Here is an 18,986-nt window from a genome sequence, read left to right as displayed (position 1 = left end):
CGCATCCACGTTGCCACAGTACACAGGCATGAGTTCTGCAACCAGAAGACGTTCGCCAGACGCAGCCGCACAAATATAGCACAGAATGTACCACCAAAAGAGTTTCTCAAATCCATATAATCACAGCAATCAATACATTTTGTTCGAAACTAAGTCGTCTGTTACAGACATCAGAGATTAGACAGAATGCAGAGGTCTATGTGTCGAGTAATATCTCAAGTTTTGATCACGTTGCAATCTCCATAAAGTAATACTTTGAGTATTTGAATTTATTTCGAGTTCTCTGTATTTCATCAGCGACGATTATTGTACAGATGATGTACTGGTCAGCCTGCACTGTTTCCTCACACTGTCATCTCTAGACAAGAGTCGTTTTCATACGACAAGTGTCCCTTTTGACGTGTTTGTGGCTGTGGCGCGGAAGTAACCTCACGAGGGGAACGCCGCATTTACGACTAACACTCTCTGTTTGTAGCTCACACTACCGAAGAAACAGTTTGGTGCCATAGGTGCGCTTGTGTTTAATGCAAATTTTTGATTTCACTTAGAAGAACACGGCCAGTATCGTGCTGTTGCACATTACAAAGGATCTCAATGATATGCATGGTGCTCCAGAGAAGCGACAAAATCTGTGTCAGGAGTGGGATTCGAACCCACGCCCTCATTCGAGGACCAGAAGGCTCTAGCTGCTACTGCAGCCAAGGTTGTTCCTTGAGTCTGGCGCCTTAGACCGCTCGGCCATCCTGACACTTGATTAGATCCTCCTCGTTTGTTCTATTAGAGTACTTGCAGTTGATGTAGTTGTCGCATCCACGTTGCCACAGTACACAGGCATGAGTTCTGCAACCAGAAGACGTTCGCCAGACGCAGCCGCACAAATATAGCACAGAATGTACCACCAAAAGAGTTTCTCAAATCCATATAATCACAGCAATCAATACATTTTGTTCGAAACTAAGTCGTCTGTTACAGACATCAGAGATTAGACAGAATGCAGAGGTCTATGTGTCGAGTAATATCTCAAGTTTTGATCACGTTGCAATCTCCATAAAGTAATACTTTGAGTATTTGAATTTATTTCGAGTTCTCTGTATTTCATCAGCGACTATTATTGTACAGATGATGTACTGGTCAGCCTGCACTGTTTCCTCACACTGTCATCTCTAGACAAGAGTCGTTTTCATACGACAAGTGTCCCTTTTGACGTGTTTGTGGCTGTGGCGCGGAAGTAACCTCACGAGGGGAACGCCGCATTTACGACTAACACTCTCTGTTTGTAGCTCACACTACCGAAGAAACAGTTTGGTGCCGTAGGTGCGCTTGTGTTTAATGCAAATTTTTGATTTCACTTAGAAGAACACGGCCAGTATCGTGCTGTTGCACATTACAAAGGATCTCAATGATATGCATGGTGCTCCAGAGAAGCGACAAAATCTGTGTCAGGAGTGGGATTCGAACCCACGCCCTCATTCGAGGACCAGAAGGCTCTAGCTGCTACTGCAGCCAAGGTTGTTGCTTGAGTCTGGCTCCTTAGACCGCTCGGCCATCCTGACACTTGATTAGATCCTCCTCGTTTGTTCTATTAGAGTACTTGCAGTTGATGTAGTTGTCGCATCCACGTTGCCACAGTACACAGGCATGAGTTCTGCAACCAGAAGACTTTCGCCAGACGCAGCCGCACAAATATAGCACAGAATGTACCACCAAAAGAGTTTCTCAAATCCATATAATCACAGCAATCAATACATTTTGTTCGAAACTAAGTCGTCTGTTACAGACATCAGAGATTAGACAGAATGCAGAGGTCTATGTGTCGAGTAATATCTCAAGTTTTGATCACGTTGCAATCTCCATAAAGTAATACTTTGAGTATTTGAATTTATTTCGAGTTCTCTGTATTTCATCAGCGACTATTATTGTACAGATGATGTACTGGTCAGCCTGCACTGTTTCCTCACACTGTCATCTCTAGACAAGAGTCGTTTTCATACGACAAGTGTCCCTTTTGACGTGTTTGTGGCTGTGGCGCGGAAGTAACCTCACGAGGGGAACGCCGCATTTACGACTAACACTCTCTGTTTGTAGCTCACACTACCGAAGAAACAGTTTGGTGCCGTAGGTGCGCTTGTGTTTAATGCAAATTTTTGATTTCACTTAGAAGAACACGGCCAGTATCGTGCTGTTGCACATTACAAAGGATCTCAATGATATGCATGGTGCTCCAGAGAAGCGACAAAATCTGTGTCAGGAGTGGGATTCGAACCCACGCCCTGATTCGAGGACCAGAAGGCTCTAGCTGCTACTGCAGCCAAGGTTGTTCCTTGAGTCTGGCGCCTTAGACCGCTCGGCCATCCTGACACTTGATTAGATCCTCCTCGTTTGTTCTATTAGAGTACTTGCAGTTGATGTAGTTGTCGCATCCACGTTGCCACAGTACACAGGCATGAGTTCTGCAACCAGAAGACGTTCGCCAGACGCAGCCGCACAAATATAGCACAGAATGTAACACCAAAAGAGTTTCTCAAATCCATATAATCACAGCAATCAATACATTTTGTTCGAAACTAAGTCGTCTGTTACAGACATCAGAGATTAGACAGAATGCAGAGGTCTATGTGTCGAGTAATATCTCAAGTTTTGATCACGTTGCAATCTCCATAAAGTAATACTTTGAGTATTTGAATTTATTTCGAGTTCTCTGTATTTCATCAGCGACTATTATTGTACAGATGATGTACTGGTCAGCCTGCACTGTTTCCTCACACTGTCATCTCTAGACAAGAGTCGTTTTCATACGACAAGTGTCCCTTTTGACGTGTTTGTGGCTGTGGCGCGGAAGTAACCTCACGAGGGGAACGCCGCATTTACGACTAACACTCTCTGTTTGTAGCTCACACTACCGAAGAAACAGTTTGGTGCCGTAGGTGCGCTTGTGTTTAATGCAAATTTTTGATTTCACTTAGAAGAACACGGCCAGTATCGTGCTGTTGCACATTACAAAGGATCTCAATGATATGCATGGTGCTCCAGAGAAGCGACAAAATCTGTGTCAGGAGTGGGATTCGAACCCACACCCTCATTCGAGGACCAGAAGGCTCTAGCAGTTACTGCAGCCAAGGTTGTTCCTTGAGTCTGGCGCCTTAGACCGCTCGGCCATCCTGACACTTGATTAGATCCTCCTCGTTTGTTCTATTAGAGTACTTGCAGTTGATGTAGTTGTCGCATCCACGTTGCCACAGTACACAGGCATGAGTTCTGCAACCAGAAGACGTTCGCCAGACGCAGCCGCACAAATATAGCACAGAATGTACCACCAAAAGAGTTTCTCAAATCCATATAATCACAGCAATCAATACATTTTGTTCGAAACTAAGTCGTCTGTTACAGACATCAGAGATTAGACAGAATGCAGAGGTCTATGTGTCGAGTAATATCTCAAGTTTTGATCACGTTGCAATCTCCATAAAGTAATACTTTGAGTATTTGAATTTATTTCGAGTTCTCTGTATTTCATCAGCGACTACTATTGTACAGATGATGTACTGGTCAGCCTGCACTGTTTCCTCACACTGTCATCTCTAGACAAGAGTCGTTTTCATACGACAAGTGTCCCTTTTGACGTGTTTGTGGCTGTGGCGCGGAAGTAACCTCACGAGGGGAACGCCGCATTTACGACTAACACTCTCTGTTTGTAGCTCACACTACCGAAGAAACAGTTTGGTGCCGTAGGTGCGCTTGTGTTTAATGCAAATTTTTGATTTCACTTAGAAGAACACGGCCAGTATCGTGCTGTTGCACATTACAAAGGATCTCAATGATATGCATGGTGCTCCAGAGAAGCGACAAAATCTGTGTCAGGAGTGGGATTCGAACCCACGCCCTCATTCGAGGACCAGAAGGCTCTAGCTGCTACTGCAGCCAAGGGTGTTCCTTGAGTCTGGCGCCTTAGACCGCTCGGCCATCCTGACACTTGATTAGATCCTCCTCGTTTGTTGTATTAGAGTACTTGCAGTTGATGTAGTTGTCGCATCCACGTTGCCACAGTACACAGGCATGAGTTCTGCAACCAGAAGACGTTCGCCAGACGCAGCCGCACAAATATAGCACAGAATGTACCACCAAAAGAGTTTCTCAAATCCATATAATCACAGCAATCAATACATTTTGTTCGAAACTAAGTCGTCTGTTACAGACATCAGAGATTAGACAGAATGCAGAGGTCTATGTGTCGAGTAATATCTCAAGTTTTGATCACGTTGCAATCTCCATAAAGTAATACTTTGAGTATTTGAATTTATTTCGAGTTCTCTGTATTTCATCAGCGACTATTATTGTACAGATGATGTTCTGGTCAGCCTGCACTGTTTCCTCACACTGTCATCTCTAGACAAGAGTCGTTTTCATACGACAAGTGTCCCTTTTGACGTGTTTGTGGCTGTGGCGCGGAAGTAACCTCACGAGGGGAACGCCGCATTTACGACTAACACTCTCTGTTTGTAGCTCACACTACCGAAGAAACAGTTTGGTGCCGTAGGTGCGCTTGTGTTTAATGCAAATTTTTGATTTCACTTAGAAGAACACGGCCAGTATCGTGCTGTTGCACATTACAAAGGATCTCAATGATATGCATGGTGCTCCAGAGAACCGACAAAATCTGTGTCAGGAGTGGGATTCGAACCCACGCCCTCATTCGAGGACCAGAAGGCTCTAGCTGCTACTGCAGCCAATGTTGTTCCTTGAGTCTGGCGCCTTAGACCGCTTCTTTTTTTTTTTTTCTTTTTTATTCACTTTTTTTTTTGTATTATGGCAGTCGTTGCACCAGAATTCTAGGAGTCGCTTGCGCCGTCTGATTGGCGGAACATCCAAACGTGTCTTCTCGAAATTTTAGTGGGGATTCCGTGTGTAGTACGTTCGGAACATCATATCGGCAAAAAAGCATCAGCATCTCATGGCTTGGACGTTCCAGCTGGAAGGCGGGTCATGAAAGGCGCTCCGTAGAAAATTGGAAAAGAACTGCTTGTATCTGGGGTTGCGAACAAGTGCACAATGTCGATCGTTAAGGTACGTCCAATAACCTAGTTCTGATTTCTCATCGGGCCCAAAAAGGTAGTGGACTGTATGACCGCGTATCCAATTCACGGCATTAGTTTTTGTTGTGGGGTAATGAATCACATCCGGGAATAGAAGCGTCAGGAAAATAATTTGAGCAGGCGGCTGTCGGGTGAGGAAAGCCAGGATACGCTGCGCGAGCCTCCAGACGTCAGCAGACGGACCACATGAGAACCGATGAGCGTCCGTGTCCTCTACACCACAGTGAACACAGAGTGGTGTGTCAGCAAGGCGGATGCGGTGCAAACGAGACTGGTTGACCTGTTTGCCATTGACGGTGATATACCAGGTGGACTGAACGCTGGTGTCGAGGTAACCAGCATGCACTGCTTTCCACACACGGCGCCATATGATCTGGGGAAACTTGTGTTCAATGGGGTTGGGGGTTTGACACATTTGTAAGGTGTCGTATACAGTCTTTGTCTGGAGTATACGGAGAAGGGGTAAGGAGTGCAGAATGTAACTGATTTCAAAGAAGAAGTACCGAAAGTGATAAAAGGGGGGTGGAATGTCGGATAACATGACCGGGGCTGACATGGAGACTGGTGCGTATTCACGCAAAAGCAGTCCGGTCAGGCTCGTCGGGCAGCGACGCCAGACTTTCAGTTGGGAGCTAACAAAAAGTGCGGTATCTCTGTCTGGCACATGGAATAAGCCCACTCCACCACGCTCCCGCGGGAGGGCAAGGGAGGAATATTGAACTTTAAATAACATCCCGGCACAGACAAAGGATCCCATCGCCATCAACATACGACGTGCGAGGGTAATCGGAACCGGGAACACTTGTGCCACATGGGGGATGCGTGAGGCGTGATAAACATTCACGTATTGCGCGCGCTGTATAATGTCGAGGGATCGAAGCCGGTGGTCCACAAGGCCAGCCCTGATCGTTTGTAGGAGACGTCGACCGTTGGTTGCCGCTGAGCGACGGAGGTCATTCATAAAATCAATGCCCAAACAGCGGACGCTGGTGGCCACACTTAGAGGAGCGACAGATCTTTCTGGTAGACCCTCACCAATGAGCAGAACCTTCGATTTGGAAATGTTAAGAGAACTGCCCGATGCCTCCCCATAAGTCGTCACCCAAGTCAGAGCAGCGCGAACCTCGTCTTCATTGCGGAGGTAGAGGACTAGATCGTCAGCATAGGCTGTACAACAAAAGCGGTGCCCATGCAATGTCAGGCCCATCAGGCGTTGGCGAAGCCCCTGTAGGAGGGGCTCTAATGCCAAAGCATACAGTATCGTGGAAAGTGGGCATCCCTGTCGGACAGAGCGCTCGATCGCTAGAGGCGCGGTGAGGCGACCATTACAGAGTATTCTTGAAGTTGCGCCGCTCAAGAGCCGCATTACCACGGTGATTGTACGAACCGGAAAACCGATGTGTTGGAGGACCGATTTCAGAAAAGTATGGTCGACACGGTCGAAAGCTTGACGGAAGTCAAGCGATGCCAATGCGCCAGGTAAATGTCGCGAGCGCGCGAGCGCAATCATGTCCCTATAACGGCAAAGGGCCGTATGGATGTTGTTGTCACCGCCCAACGAAGTCTGATCAAGGGAGGTGACGGATCTTGCTGCCTTCTTGAGGCGTGAGGCCAACAAACGGGTGAAAATTTTCATGTCACTGTTGAGTAGAGTGATGGGCCGGTAATCACAGATCCGTGATCGCCCATGTGGCTTAGGGACCAGGATGATGACCCCATCAAGGAAGGTGGCTGGGATCATCGTTGTGGGTGACATCAATTCACGACAGATGGACGTCCAAGCAGGTAACAAAAGGTAGCTAAAATACTTGTAAAAGTCGAGGGGGAGGCCGTCAGGTCCAGGGGACTTGTTGGCAGCCCCCACCTTGATAGCATCTAGGACTTCATCAGAGGTCACTTGTTCCTGAAGTTCTTGAGCCACATCCTCTGGCATGGTGTTGACAGTCATTGCTGCCACCTCCTCAATTAAGGTCGGGGGATGAGGGACGGCAGCGAACAGTTGACGGAAATGAGAATAGAAAGCGTGACCAATGTCGCATTGCGTAGTGTGTCGTCGTCCTTCCGCATCTGTGAGATCGTGGATGAGGGTTCGACGACGACGTCGGCGTTCCCTGAGAAGGTGGTACATCGATGGCGTTTCATGAGGCATATGGTCACGGGTGCAGGATCTGACAAGAGTCCCTTCTAAGCGCCGTCGCGTGAGGGAAGTGATCTGCGCTTTAGCACGATGAACCATCATCTGACGATCAGGAGAGAAGGCCATAGAAGTGCAGTCACGAAGGACTGCATAATAAAAGTCCATGGTGCTCGCTTGCCAGGCTTTGAAGTCTTTGCCATATCCTATCAGCGCCCTGCGCAGAGCTGGTTTCGCGCATGATACCCACCACGATAAGGTGGATGCGTAGGCGGGGCGACGACGATGACAGAGGGCCCACGCATCCTCAACGATTCGTCGGCAATCAGGGACAGTCAGGTGGGAAACGTTGAATTTCCACAAGCCGCGGCTGTGCCACACTTGTTGGCGGGCGAGGACGACATCGCAGATGTAGGCGTCATGGTCAGAGAAAGCCAGAGGCCATACTTCGGCATGTCGAGTGTCGGCAGCAAGGGAACGTGTGAGGTATATACGATCGAGACGACTAGATGAATGCGCCGTATAATATGTGAAACCTGCACGGGTGCCATGCACCTTTGTCCATGTGTCAACAAGCTGGAGTCTGTCGATGATGACGGAGAGGGCCGCACAAGGGGAATGATGCGGTAATTGATCTTCAGGCCTTTGCGTGGAGTTGAAATCGCCACCGAGGACCATATCATCTAGGGGACCCTCAAACAGCGGCGTTACCTCGTCAGCAAAGAAAGTGTGTCGATCACGACGTCGACTGGAGCCGGACGGCGCATATACATTGAGGATACGGACGCCGAACAGCGTGAGAGCCATACCCCTAGCATTAGCAAGGTACACTACATCTTCAGCAGGGAGTCCAGAACGGAGGAGGATGGCAACTCCACTACCGTTGTCAGAAGCGTGGGAGATGTGTGCCACGTAGCCAGTGGGGGCATGGAAATCGGCGACAAACACTTCTTGGAGGAGGGCAATGTCGACATCAGCAGCATAAATGGTCTCACGGAACATTGCCAGTTTATGGGGGGCCCGAATGGTGGCCAGATTCATCGTCACTATGCGGTAATGTTGGGGGCGTGCTCCCACCATTGGCACAGATGTTCCGGCAGAGATGTCTGGCTGGCGTGTAACATCTGACGTAGTCACCGTTGTCGTAATCACTGGCTGGAAGGTGGGTCAGGCACCTCCATGGGGCACTGCCTGATGGGAGGACCACCATCTCGAACTGTTCCTTCGTCGATATCATCAGCCCAGGAGACTGGAACAGACGGTGAGCGACTGTCACACTCCTCGAGGGCGAGTTGTAGCGACGCTGCTGTAGTAGGGTCCAGGGAGGCACCCTCCTTGGAATCCGTCATATTCGTGTGAGATCGTTCTTCAGATGGGACATCAGGAGCAGCCTCTCCTGTCGTCAGAACGCTCGAAGGGAGATCACTGTCGTGTATCAGCTCCACTGCCTGTGATGCCACATGAAGAAGTGTGTCGTCAGATGGCGTTTGACTCCTCTTCTTCCGTTTTCTGGGCGATCGTTGCTTTCGGAGGTGCTGTTCTGAATCAGAAATTGGATGTTCGATGTCCGAGGTCGCGCCAGTCTGAAGAAAGGCAGAGGTAGGCACCGCATTCGCGTCGATGTCCATCGAGCTCTGGAGAGTTGGTGGTGTCGTAGCTGTCAGAGGAGATGGTGCCGGTGAGGCCATGGCAGCACCGTCATTTCCAGTGGGGAGTGCCGGGTGGAGAAGAGGTGCTTCCTGAAGTGACGCATCGGGGCTGCGTACGGCTGTGGCGTAGCTATCTGGTAAAGAAGCGGCCGTCACTTTGGGAGCTGAGTCACTGGTCGGGACCTGGAGCAAACGTCGGCGGAGACATTCTGACCGATCATGGCCCTCCTGTCGGCAACCGGCACACGTCCGCGGCTGGCCATCATACATAACGATGGCTCGCACGCCACCTATCAGCAGATAGGATGGTACATGTTTTGAGAGTTCGATTTTGATTTGGCGGACACCATTCAACACGTTGTATGTCGTGAATGTCTGCCATTTCTCCGCGATGTGCCCCACAACATTGCCATAGGGTCGGAAAGCTTCGACGACCACATCTTGCGGCACTTCGAAAGGGAGCTCAAAAACCCGGATTGTTCGAAGTCCGAAACCAGCGTGATCGACCGTCACCTCTCCAATATGCCCGTCAGAATGTTTGAACTTGAGTCCGCGTGCGTGTTGTCGAACTACGTTAGCACACGCTTCCTCCGTCGTCATCTTAATATAGACGATGCTGCTAGTGATAGAGAAATGAATACCTATCACTTCCTGAGGGTCCAGAAGTAGCTCTTCGCGAATGAATTGCTCAATTTCAAAAGCGCGTGGTCTAGCATGTTCGGCTTGGAATGTTACTTTAACTGTCGCTCGGCGGTAACAGTGCGCCATGAGGTGCAATAGAAATGGACGCTACACAACACGAAATACCGCGACGCGGAAGTAAACAAACTACGGTGCGCTGTCCGGCGCGCGGAGCCGGTCCGCACGCGACCACGACCGAAAGCCGACTGCGACCGCTCGGCCATCCTGACACTTGATTAGATCCTCCTCGTTTGTTCTATTAGAGTACTTGCAGTTGATGTAGTTGTCGCATCCACGTTGCCACAGTACACAGGCATGAGTTCTGCAACCAGAAGACGTTCGCCAGACGCAGCCGCACAAATATAGCACAGAATGTACCACCAAAAGAGTTTCTCAAATCCATATAATCACAGCAATCAATACATTTTGTTCGAAACTAAGTCGTCTGTTACAGACATCAGAGATTAGACAGAATGCAGAGGTCTATGTGTCGAGTAATATCTCAAGTTTTGATCACGTTGCAATCTCCATAAAGTAATACTTTGAGTATTTGAATTTATTTCGAGTTCTCTGTATTTCATCAGCGACTATTATTGTACAGATGATGTACTGGTCAGCCTGCACTGTTTCCTCACACTGTCATCTCTAGACAAGAGTCGTTTTCATACGACAAGTGTCCCTTTTGACGTGTTTGTGGCTGTGGCGCGGAAGTAACCTCACGAGGGGAACGCCGCATTTACGACTAACACTCTCTGTTTGTAGCTCACACTACCGAAGAAACAGTTTGGTGCCGTAGGTGCGCTTGTGTTTAATGCAAATTTTTGATTTCACTTAGAAGAACACGGCCAGTATCGTGCTGTTGCACATTACAAAGGATCTCAATGATATGCATGGTGCTCCAGAGAAGCGACAAAATCTGTGTCAGGAGTGGGATTCGAACCCACGCCCTCATTCGAGGACCAGAAGGCTCTAGCTGCTACTGCAGCCAAGGTTGTTCCTTGAGTCTGGCGCCTTAGACCGCTCGGCCATCCTGACACTTGGTTAGATCCTCCTCGTTTGTTCTATTAGAGTACTTGCAGTTGATGTAGTTGTCGCATCCACGTTGCCACAGTACACAGGCATGAGTTCTGCAACCAGAAGACGTTCGCCAGACGCAGCCGCACAAATATAGCACAGAATGTAACACCAAAAGAGTTTCTCAAATCCATATAATCACAGCAATCAATACATTTTGTTCGAAACTAAGTCGTCTGTTACAGACATCAGAGATTAGACAGAATGCAGAGGTCTATGTGTCGAGTAATATCTCAAGTTTTGATCACGTTGCAATCTCCATAAAGTAATACTTTGAGTATTTGAATTTATTTCGAGTTCTCTGTATTTCATCAGCGACTATTATTGTACAGATGATGTACTGGTCAGCCTGCACTGTTTCCTCACACTGTCATCTCTAGACAAGAGTCGTTTTCATACGACAAGTGTCCCTTTTGACGTGTTTGTGGCTGTGGCGCGGAAGTAACCTCACGAGGGGAACGCCGCATTTACGACTAACACTCTCTGTTTGTAGCTCACACTACCGAAGAAACAGTTTGGTGCCGTAGGTGCGCTTGTGTTTAATGCAAATTTTTGATTTCACTTAGAAGAACACGGCCAGTATCGTGCTGTTGCACATTACAAAGGATCTCAATGATATGCATGGTGCTCCAGAGAAGCGACAAAATCTGTGTCAGGAGTGGGATTCGAACCCACGCCCTCATTCGAGGACCAGAAGGCTCTAGCTGCTACTGCAGCCAAGGTTGTTCCTTGAGTCTGGCGCCTTAGACCGCTCGGCCATCCTGACACTTGGTTAGATCCTCCTCGTTTGTTCTATTAGAGTACTTGCAGTTGATGTAGTTGTCGCATCCACGTTGCCACAGTACACAGGCATGAGTTCTGCAACCAGAAGACGTTCGCCAGACGCAGCCGCACAAATATAGCACAGAATGTACCACCAAAAGAGTTTCTCAAATCCATATAATCACAGCAATCAATACATTTTGTTCGAAACTAAGTCGTCTGTTACAGACATCAGAGATTAGACAGAATGCAGAGGTCTATGTGTCGAGTAATATCTCAAGTTTTGATCACGTTGCAATCTCCATAAAGTAATACTTTGAGTATTTGAATTTATTTCGAGTTCTCTGTATTTCATCAGCGACTATTATTGTACAGATGATGTACTGGTCAGCCTGCACTGTTTCCTCACACTGTCATCTCTAGACAAGAGTCGTTTTCATACGACAAGTGTCCCTTTTGACGTGTTTGTGGCTGTGGCGCGGAAGTAACCTCACGAGGGGAACGCCGCATTTACGACTAACACTCTCTGTTTGTAGCTCACACTACCGAAGAAACAGTTTGGTGCCGTAGGTGCGCTTGTGTTTAATGCAAATTTTTGATTTCACTTAGAAGAACACGGCCAGTATCGTGCTGTTGCACATTACAAAGGATCTCAATGATATGCATGGTGCTCCAGAGAAGCGACAAAATCTGTGTCAGGAGTGGGATTCGAACCCACGCCCCCATTCGAGGACCAGAAGGCTCTAGCTGCTACTGCAGCCAAGGTTGTTCCTTGAGTCTGGCGCCTTAGACCGCTCGGCCATCCTGACACTTGATTAGATCCTCCTCGTTTGTTCTATTAGAGTACTTGCAGTTGATGTAGTTGTCGCATCCACGTTGCCACAGTACACAGGCATGAGTTCTGCAACCAGAAGACGTTCGCCAGACGCAGCCGCACAAATATAGCACAGAATGTACCACCAAAAGAGTTTCTCAAATCCATATAATCACAGCAATCAATACATTTTGTTCGAAACTAAGTCGTCTGTTACAGACATCAGAGATTAGACAGAATGCAGAGGTCTATGTGTCGAGTAATATCTCAAGTGTTTATCACGTTGCAATCTCCATAAAGTAATACTTTGAGTATTTGAATTTATTTCGAGTTCTCTGTATTTCATCAGCGACTATTATTGTACAGATGATGTACTGGTCAGCCTGCACTGTTTCCTCACACTGTCATCTCTAGACAAGAGTCGTTTTCATACGACAAGTGTCCCTTTTGACGTGTTTGTGGCTGTGGCGCGGAAGTAACCTCACGAGGGGAACGCCGCATTTACGACTAACACTCTCTGTTTGTAGCTCACACTACCGAAGAAACAGTTTGGTGCCGTAGGTGCGCTTGTGTTTAATGCAAATTTTTGATTTCACTTAGAAGAACACGGCCAGTATCGTGCTGTTGCACATTACAAAGGATCTCAATGATATGCATGGTGCTCCAGAGAAGCGACAAAATCTGTGTCAGGAGTGGGATTCGAACCCACGCCCTCATTCGAGGACCAGAAGGCTCTAGCTGCTACTGCAGCCAAGGTTGTTCCTTGAGTCTGGCGCCTTAGACCGCTCGGCCATCCTGACGCTTGATTAGATCCTCCTCGTTTGTTCTATTAGAGTACTTGCAGTTGATGTAGTGGTCGCATCCACGTTGCCACAGTACACAGGCATGAGTTCTGCAACCAGAAGACGTTCGCCAGACGCAGCCGCACAAATATAGCACAGAATGTACCACCAAAAGAGTTTCTCAAATCCATATAATCACAGCAATCAATACATTTTGTTCGAAACTAAGTCGTCTGTTACAGACATCAGAGATTAGACAGAATGCAGAGGTCTATGTGTCGAGTAATATCTCAAGTTTTGATCACGTTGCAATCTCCATAAAGTAATACTTTGAGTATTTGAATTTATTTCGAGTTCTCTGTATTTCATCAGCGACTATTATTGTACAGATGATGTACTGGTCAGCCTGCACTGTTTCCTCACACTGTCATCTCTAGACAAGAGTCGTTTTCATACGACAAGTGTCCCTTTTGACGTGTTTGTGGCTGTGGCGCGGAAGTAACCTCACGAGGGGAACGCCGCATTTACGACTAACACTCTCTGTTTGTAGCTCACACTACCGAAGAAACAGTTTGGTGCCGTAGGTGCGCTTGTGTTTAATGCAAATTTTTGATTTCACTTAGAAGAACACGGCCAGTATCGTGCTGTTGCACATTACAAAGGATCTCAATGATATGCATGGTGCTCCAGAGAAGCGACAAAATCTGTGTCAGGAGTGGGATTCGAACCCACGCCCCCATTCGAGGACCAGAAGGCTCTAGCTGCTACTGCAGCCAAGGTTGTTCCTTGAGTCTGGCGCCTTAGACCGCTCGGCCATCCTGACACTTGATTAGATCCTCCTCGTTTGTTCTATTAGAGTACTTGCAGTTGATGTAGTTGTCGCATCCACGTTGCCACAGTACACAGGCATGAGTTCTGCAACCAGAAGACGTTCGCCAGACGCAGCCGCACAAATATAGCACAGAATGTACCACCAAAAGAGTTTCTCAAATCCATATAATCACAGCAATCAATACATTTTGTTCGAAACTAAGTCGTCTGTTACAGACATCAGAGATTAGACAGAATGCAGAGGTCTATGTGTCGAGTAATATCTCAAGTGTTTATCACGTTGCAATCTCCATAAAGTAATACTTTGAGTATTTGAATTTATTTCGAGTTCTCTGTATTTCATCAGCGACTATTATTGTACAGATGATGTACTGGTCAGCCTGCACCGTTTCCTCACACTGTCATCTCTAGACAAGAGTCGTTTTCATACGACAAGTGTCCCTTTTGACGTGTTTGTGGCTGTGGCGCGGAAGTAACCTCACGAGGGGAACGCCGCATTTACGACTAACACTCTCTGTTTGTAGCTCACACTACCGAAGAAACAGTTTGGTGCCGTAGGTGCGCTTGTGTTTAATGCAAATTTTTGATTTCACTTAGAAGAACACGGCCAGTATCGTGCTGTTGCACATTACAAAGGATCTCAATGATATGCATGGTGCTCCAGAGAAGCGACAAAATCTGTGTCAGGAGTGGGATTCGAACCCACGCCCTCATTCGAGGACCAGAAGGCTCTAGCTGCTACTGCAGCCAAGGTTGTTCCTTGAGTCTGGCGCCTTAGACCGCTCGGCCATCCTGACGCTTGATTAGATCCTCCTCGTTTGTTCTATTAGAGTACTTGCAGTTGATGTAGTGGTCGCATCCACGTTGCCACAGTACACAGGCATGAGTTCTGCAACCAGAAGACGTTCGCCAGACGCAGCCGCACAAATATAGCACAGAATGTACCACCAAAAGAGTTTCTCAAATCCATATAATCACAGCAATCAATACATTTTGTTCGAAACTAAGTCGTCTGTTACAGACATCAGAGATTAGACAGAATGCAGAGGTCTATGTGTCGAGTAATATCTCAAGTTTTGATCACGTTGCAATCTCCATAAAGTAATACTTTGAGTATTTGAATTTATTTCGAGTTCTCTGTATTTCATCAGCGACTATTATTGTACAGATGATGTACTGGTCAGCCTGCACTGTTTCCTCACACTGTCATCTCTAGACAAGAGTCGTTTTCATACGACAAGTGTCCCTTTTGACGTGTTTGTGGCTGTGGCGCGGAAGTAACCGCACGAGGGGAACGCCGCATTTACGACTAACACTCTCTGTTTGTAGCTCACACTACCGAAGAAACAGTTTGGTGCCGTAGGTGCGCTTGTGTTTAATGCAAATTTTTGATTTCACTTAGAAGAACACGGCCAGTATCGTGCTGTTGCACATTACAAAGGATCTCAATGATATGCATGGTGCTCCAGAGAAGCGACAAAATCTGTGTCAGGAGTGGGATTCGAACCCACGCCCTCATTCGAGGACCAGAAGGCTCTAGCTGCTACTGCAGCCAAGGTTACTCATTGAGTGTGGCGCCTTAGACCGCTCGGCCCTCCTGACACTTGATTAGATCCTCCTCGTTTGTTCTATTAGAGTACTTGCAGTTGATGTAGTTGTCGCATCCACGTTGCCACAGTACACAGGCATGAGTTCTGCAACCAGAAGACGTTCGCCAGACGCAGCCGCACAAATATAGCACAGAATGTACCACCAAAAGAGTTTCTCAAATCCATATAATCACAGCAATCAATACATTTTGTTCGAAACTAAGTCGTCTGTTACAGACATCAGAGATTAGACAGAATGCAGAGGTCTATGTGTCGAGTAATATCTCAAGTTTTGATCACGTTGCAATCTCCATAAAGTAATACTTTGAGTATTTGAATTTATTTCGAGTTCTCTGTATTTCATCAGCGACTATTATTGTACAGATGATGTACTGGTCAGCCTGCACTGTTTCCTCACACTGTCATCTCTAGACAAGAGTCGTTTTCATACGACAAGTGTCCCTTTTGACGTGTTTGTGGCTGTGGCGCGGAAGTAACCTCACGAGGGGAACGCCGCATTTACGACTAACACTCTCTGTTTGTAGCTCACACTACCGAAGAAACAGTTTGGTGCCGTAGGTGCGCTTGTGTTTAATGCAAATTTTTGATTTCACTTAGAAGAACACGGCCAGTATCGTGCTGTTGCACATTACAAAGGATCTCAATGATATGCATGGTGCTCCAGAGAAGCGACAAAATCTGTGTCAGGAGTGGGATTCGAACCCACGCCCTCATTCGAGGACCAGAAGGCTCTAGCTGCTACTGCAGCCAAGGTTGTTCCTTGAGTCTGGCGCCTTAGACCGCTCGGCCATCCTGACACTTGATTAGATCCTCCTCGTTTGTTCTATTAGAGTACTTGCAGTTGATGTAGTTGTCGCATCCACGTTTCCACAGTACACAGGCATGAGTTCTGCAACCAGAAGACGTTCGCCAGACGCAGCCGCACAAATATAGCACAGAATGTACCACCAAAAGAGTTTCTCAAATCCATATAATCACAGCAATCAATACATTTTGTTCGAAACTAAGTCGTCTGTTACAGACATCAGAGATTAGACAGAATGCAGAGGTCTATGTGTCGAGTAATATCTCAAGTTTTGATCACGTTGCAATCTCCATAAAGTAATACTTTGAGTATTTGAATTTATTTCGAGTTCTCTGTATTTCATCAGCGACTATTATTGTACAGATGATGTACTGGTCAGCCTGCACTGTTTCCTCACACTGTCATCTCTAGACAAGAGTCGTTTTCATACGACAAGTGTCCCTTTTGACGTGTTTGTGGCTGTGGCGCGGAAGTAACCTCACAAGGGGAACGCCGCATTTACGACTAACACTCTCTGTTTGTAGCTCACACTACCGAAGAAACAGTTTGGTGCCGTAGGTGCGCTTGTGTTTAATGCAAATTTTTGATTTCACTTAGAAGAACACGGCCAGTATCGTGCTGTTGCACATTACAAAGGATCTCAATGATATGCATGGTGCTCCAGAGAAGCGACAAAATCTGTGTCAGGAGTGGGATTCGAACCCACGCCCTCATTCGAGGACCAGAAGGCTCTAGCTGCTACTGCAGCCAAGGTTGTTCCTTGAGTCTGGCGCCTTAGACCGCTCGGCCATCCTGACACTTGGTTAGATCCTCCTCGTTTGTTCTATTAGAGTACTTGCAGTTGATGTAGTTGTCGCATCCACGTTGCCACAGTACACAGGCATGAGTTCTGCAACCAGAAGACGTTCGCCAGACGCAGCCGCACAAATATAGCACAGAATGTACCACCAAAAGAGTTTCTCAAATCCATATAATCACAGCAATCAATACATTTTGTTCGAAACTAAGTCGTCTGTTACAGACATCAGAGATTAGACAGAATGCAGAGGTCTATGTGTCGAGTAATATCTCAAGTTTTGATCACGTTGCAATCTCCATAAAGTAATACTTTGAGTATTTGAATTTAGTTCGAGTTCTCTGTATTTCATCAGCGACTATTATTGTACAGATGATGTACTGGTCAGCCTGCACTGTTTCCTCACACTGTCATCTCTAGACAAGAGTCGTTTTCATACGACAAGTGTCCCTTTTGACGTGTTTGTGGCTGTGGCGCGGAAGTAACCTCACGAGGGGAACGCCGCATTTACGACTAACACTCTCTGTTTGTAGCTCACACTACCGAAGAAACAGTTTGGTGCCGTAGGTGCGCTTGTGTTTAATGCAAATTTTTGATTTCACTTAGAAGAGCCCGGCCAGTATCGTGCTGTTGCACATTACAAAGGATCTCAATGATATGCATGGTGCTCCAGAGAAGCGACAAAATCTGTGTCAGGAGTGGGATTCGAACCCACGCCCTCATTCGAGGACCAGAAGGCTCTAGCTGCTACTGCAGCCAAGGTTGTTCCTTGAGTCTGGCGCCTTAGACCGCTCGGCCATCCTGACACTTGATTAGATCCTCCTCGTTTGTTCTATTAGAGTACTTGCAGTTGATGTAGTTGTCGCATCCACGTTGCCACAGTACACAGGCATGAGTTCTGCAACCAGAAGACGTTCGCCAGACGCAGCCGCACAAATATAGCACAGAATGTACCACCAAAAGAGTTTCTCAAATCCATATAATCACAGCAATCAATACATTTTGTTCGAAACTAAGTCGTCTGTTACAGACATCAGAGATTAGACAGAATGCAGAGGTCTATGTGTCGAGTAATATCTCAAGTTTTGATCACGTTGCAATCTCCATAAAGTGATACTTTGAGTATTTGAATTTATTTCGAGTTCTCTGTATTTCATCAGCGACTATTATTGTACAGATGATGTACTGGTCAGCCTGCACTGTTTCCTCACACTGTCATCTCTAGACAAGAGTCGTTTTCAGACGACAAGTGTCCCTTTTGACGTGTTTGTGGCTGTGGCGCGGAAGTAACCTCACGAGGGGAACGCCGCATTTACGACTAACACTCTCTGTTTGTAGCTCACACTACCGAAGAAACAGTTTGGTGCCGTAGGTGCGCTTGTGTTTAATGCAAATTTTTGATTTCACTTAGAAGAACACGGCCAGTATCGTGCTGTTGCACATTACAAAGGATCTCAATGATATGCATGGTGCTCCAGAGAAGCGACAAAATCTGTGTCAGGAGTGGGATTCGAACCCACGCCCTCATTCGAGGACCAGAAGGCTCTAGCTGCTACTGCAGCCAAGGTTGTTCCTTGAGTCTGGCGCCTTAGACCGCTCGGCCATCCTGACACTTGATTAGATCCTCCTCGTTTGTTCTATTAGAGTACTTGCAGTTGATGTAGTTGTCGCATCCACGTTGCCACAGTACACAGGCATGAGTTCTGCAACCAGAAGACGTTCGCCAGACGCAGCCGCACAAATATAGCACAGAATGTACCACCAAAAGAGTTTCTCAAATCCATATAATTACAGCAATCAATACATTTTGTTCGAAACTAAGTCGTCTGTTACAGACATCAGAGATTAGACAGAATGCAGAGGTCTATGTGTCGAGTAATATCTCAAGTTTTGATCACGTTGCAATCTCCATAAAGTAATACTTTGAGTATTTGAATTTATTTCGAGTTCTCTGTATT

At 46.9% G+C, this 18,986-nt stretch overlaps 15 non-coding genes across 15 annotated transcripts; all 15 read right to left on the bottom strand.

Annotated features, from left to right (window-relative positions):
* Positions 1-632: 632 nt before the first annotated feature.
* Trnal-caa (transfer RNA leucine (anticodon CAA)) lies at positions 633-748 on the bottom strand. Its single transcript has 2 exons — positions 711-748; positions 633-678 (listed from the first exon to the last, which is right to left on the bottom strand). It is a non-coding gene; the product is annotated as a tRNA-Leu (tRNA).
* Positions 749-1,437: 689 nt separating this feature from the next.
* On the bottom strand, positions 1,438-1,553 carry Trnal-caa (transfer RNA leucine (anticodon CAA)). The gene is made up of 2 exons: positions 1,516-1,553; positions 1,438-1,483 (listed from the first exon to the last, which is right to left on the bottom strand). It is a non-coding gene; the product is annotated as a tRNA-Leu (tRNA).
* Positions 1,554-2,242: 689 nt separating this feature from the next.
* Positions 2,243-2,358, bottom strand: Trnal-caa (transfer RNA leucine (anticodon CAA)). Its single transcript has 2 exons — positions 2,321-2,358; positions 2,243-2,288 (listed from the first exon to the last, which is right to left on the bottom strand). It is a non-coding gene; the product is annotated as a tRNA-Leu (tRNA).
* Positions 2,359-3,047: 689 nt separating this feature from the next.
* Positions 3,048-3,163, bottom strand: Trnal-caa (transfer RNA leucine (anticodon CAA)). The gene is made up of 2 exons: positions 3,126-3,163; positions 3,048-3,093 (listed from the first exon to the last, which is right to left on the bottom strand). It is a non-coding gene; the product is annotated as a tRNA-Leu (tRNA).
* Positions 3,164-3,852: 689 nt separating this feature from the next.
* Positions 3,853-3,968, bottom strand: Trnal-caa (transfer RNA leucine (anticodon CAA)). Its single transcript has 2 exons — positions 3,931-3,968; positions 3,853-3,898 (listed from the first exon to the last, which is right to left on the bottom strand). It is a non-coding gene; the product is annotated as a tRNA-Leu (tRNA).
* A 6,505-nt stretch (positions 3,969-10,473) lies between these two features.
* On the bottom strand, positions 10,474-10,589 carry Trnal-caa (transfer RNA leucine (anticodon CAA)). The gene is made up of 2 exons: positions 10,552-10,589; positions 10,474-10,519 (listed from the first exon to the last, which is right to left on the bottom strand). It is a non-coding gene; the product is annotated as a tRNA-Leu (tRNA).
* Positions 10,590-11,278: 689 nt separating this feature from the next.
* Trnal-caa (transfer RNA leucine (anticodon CAA)) lies at positions 11,279-11,394 on the bottom strand. Its single transcript has 2 exons — positions 11,357-11,394; positions 11,279-11,324 (listed from the first exon to the last, which is right to left on the bottom strand). It is a non-coding gene; the product is annotated as a tRNA-Leu (tRNA).
* A 689-nt stretch (positions 11,395-12,083) lies between these two features.
* On the bottom strand, positions 12,084-12,199 carry Trnal-caa (transfer RNA leucine (anticodon CAA)). Its single transcript has 2 exons — positions 12,162-12,199; positions 12,084-12,129 (listed from the first exon to the last, which is right to left on the bottom strand). It is a non-coding gene; the product is annotated as a tRNA-Leu (tRNA).
* Positions 12,200-12,888: 689 nt separating this feature from the next.
* On the bottom strand, positions 12,889-13,004 carry Trnal-caa (transfer RNA leucine (anticodon CAA)). The gene is made up of 2 exons: positions 12,967-13,004; positions 12,889-12,934 (listed from the first exon to the last, which is right to left on the bottom strand). It is a non-coding gene; the product is annotated as a tRNA-Leu (tRNA).
* A 689-nt stretch (positions 13,005-13,693) lies between these two features.
* Trnal-caa (transfer RNA leucine (anticodon CAA)) lies at positions 13,694-13,809 on the bottom strand. The gene is made up of 2 exons: positions 13,772-13,809; positions 13,694-13,739 (listed from the first exon to the last, which is right to left on the bottom strand). It is a non-coding gene; the product is annotated as a tRNA-Leu (tRNA).
* Positions 13,810-14,498: 689 nt separating this feature from the next.
* Positions 14,499-14,614, bottom strand: Trnal-caa (transfer RNA leucine (anticodon CAA)). Its single transcript has 2 exons — positions 14,577-14,614; positions 14,499-14,544 (listed from the first exon to the last, which is right to left on the bottom strand). It is a non-coding gene; the product is annotated as a tRNA-Leu (tRNA).
* Positions 14,615-16,108: 1,494 nt separating this feature from the next.
* On the bottom strand, positions 16,109-16,224 carry Trnal-caa (transfer RNA leucine (anticodon CAA)). Its single transcript has 2 exons — positions 16,187-16,224; positions 16,109-16,154 (listed from the first exon to the last, which is right to left on the bottom strand). It is a non-coding gene; the product is annotated as a tRNA-Leu (tRNA).
* Positions 16,225-16,913: 689 nt separating this feature from the next.
* Trnal-caa (transfer RNA leucine (anticodon CAA)) lies at positions 16,914-17,029 on the bottom strand. Its single transcript has 2 exons — positions 16,992-17,029; positions 16,914-16,959 (listed from the first exon to the last, which is right to left on the bottom strand). It is a non-coding gene; the product is annotated as a tRNA-Leu (tRNA).
* Positions 17,030-17,718: 689 nt separating this feature from the next.
* On the bottom strand, positions 17,719-17,834 carry Trnal-caa (transfer RNA leucine (anticodon CAA)). The gene is made up of 2 exons: positions 17,797-17,834; positions 17,719-17,764 (listed from the first exon to the last, which is right to left on the bottom strand). It is a non-coding gene; the product is annotated as a tRNA-Leu (tRNA).
* A 689-nt stretch (positions 17,835-18,523) lies between these two features.
* On the bottom strand, positions 18,524-18,639 carry Trnal-caa (transfer RNA leucine (anticodon CAA)). The gene is made up of 2 exons: positions 18,602-18,639; positions 18,524-18,569 (listed from the first exon to the last, which is right to left on the bottom strand). It is a non-coding gene; the product is annotated as a tRNA-Leu (tRNA).
* Between the last annotated feature and the right edge of the window lie 347 nt (positions 18,640-18,986).

This window comes from Schistocerca gregaria, chromosome 2 (assembly GCF_023897955.1).
Source record: "Schistocerca gregaria isolate iqSchGreg1 chromosome 2, iqSchGreg1.2, whole genome shotgun sequence".
Taxonomy (NCBI): Eukaryota; Metazoa; Arthropoda; class Insecta; order Orthoptera; family Acrididae; genus Schistocerca; species Schistocerca gregaria.
The sequence above is the reverse complement of the archived record's forward strand: the minus strand, read 5'-3'. Positions and strand labels throughout refer to the sequence as shown.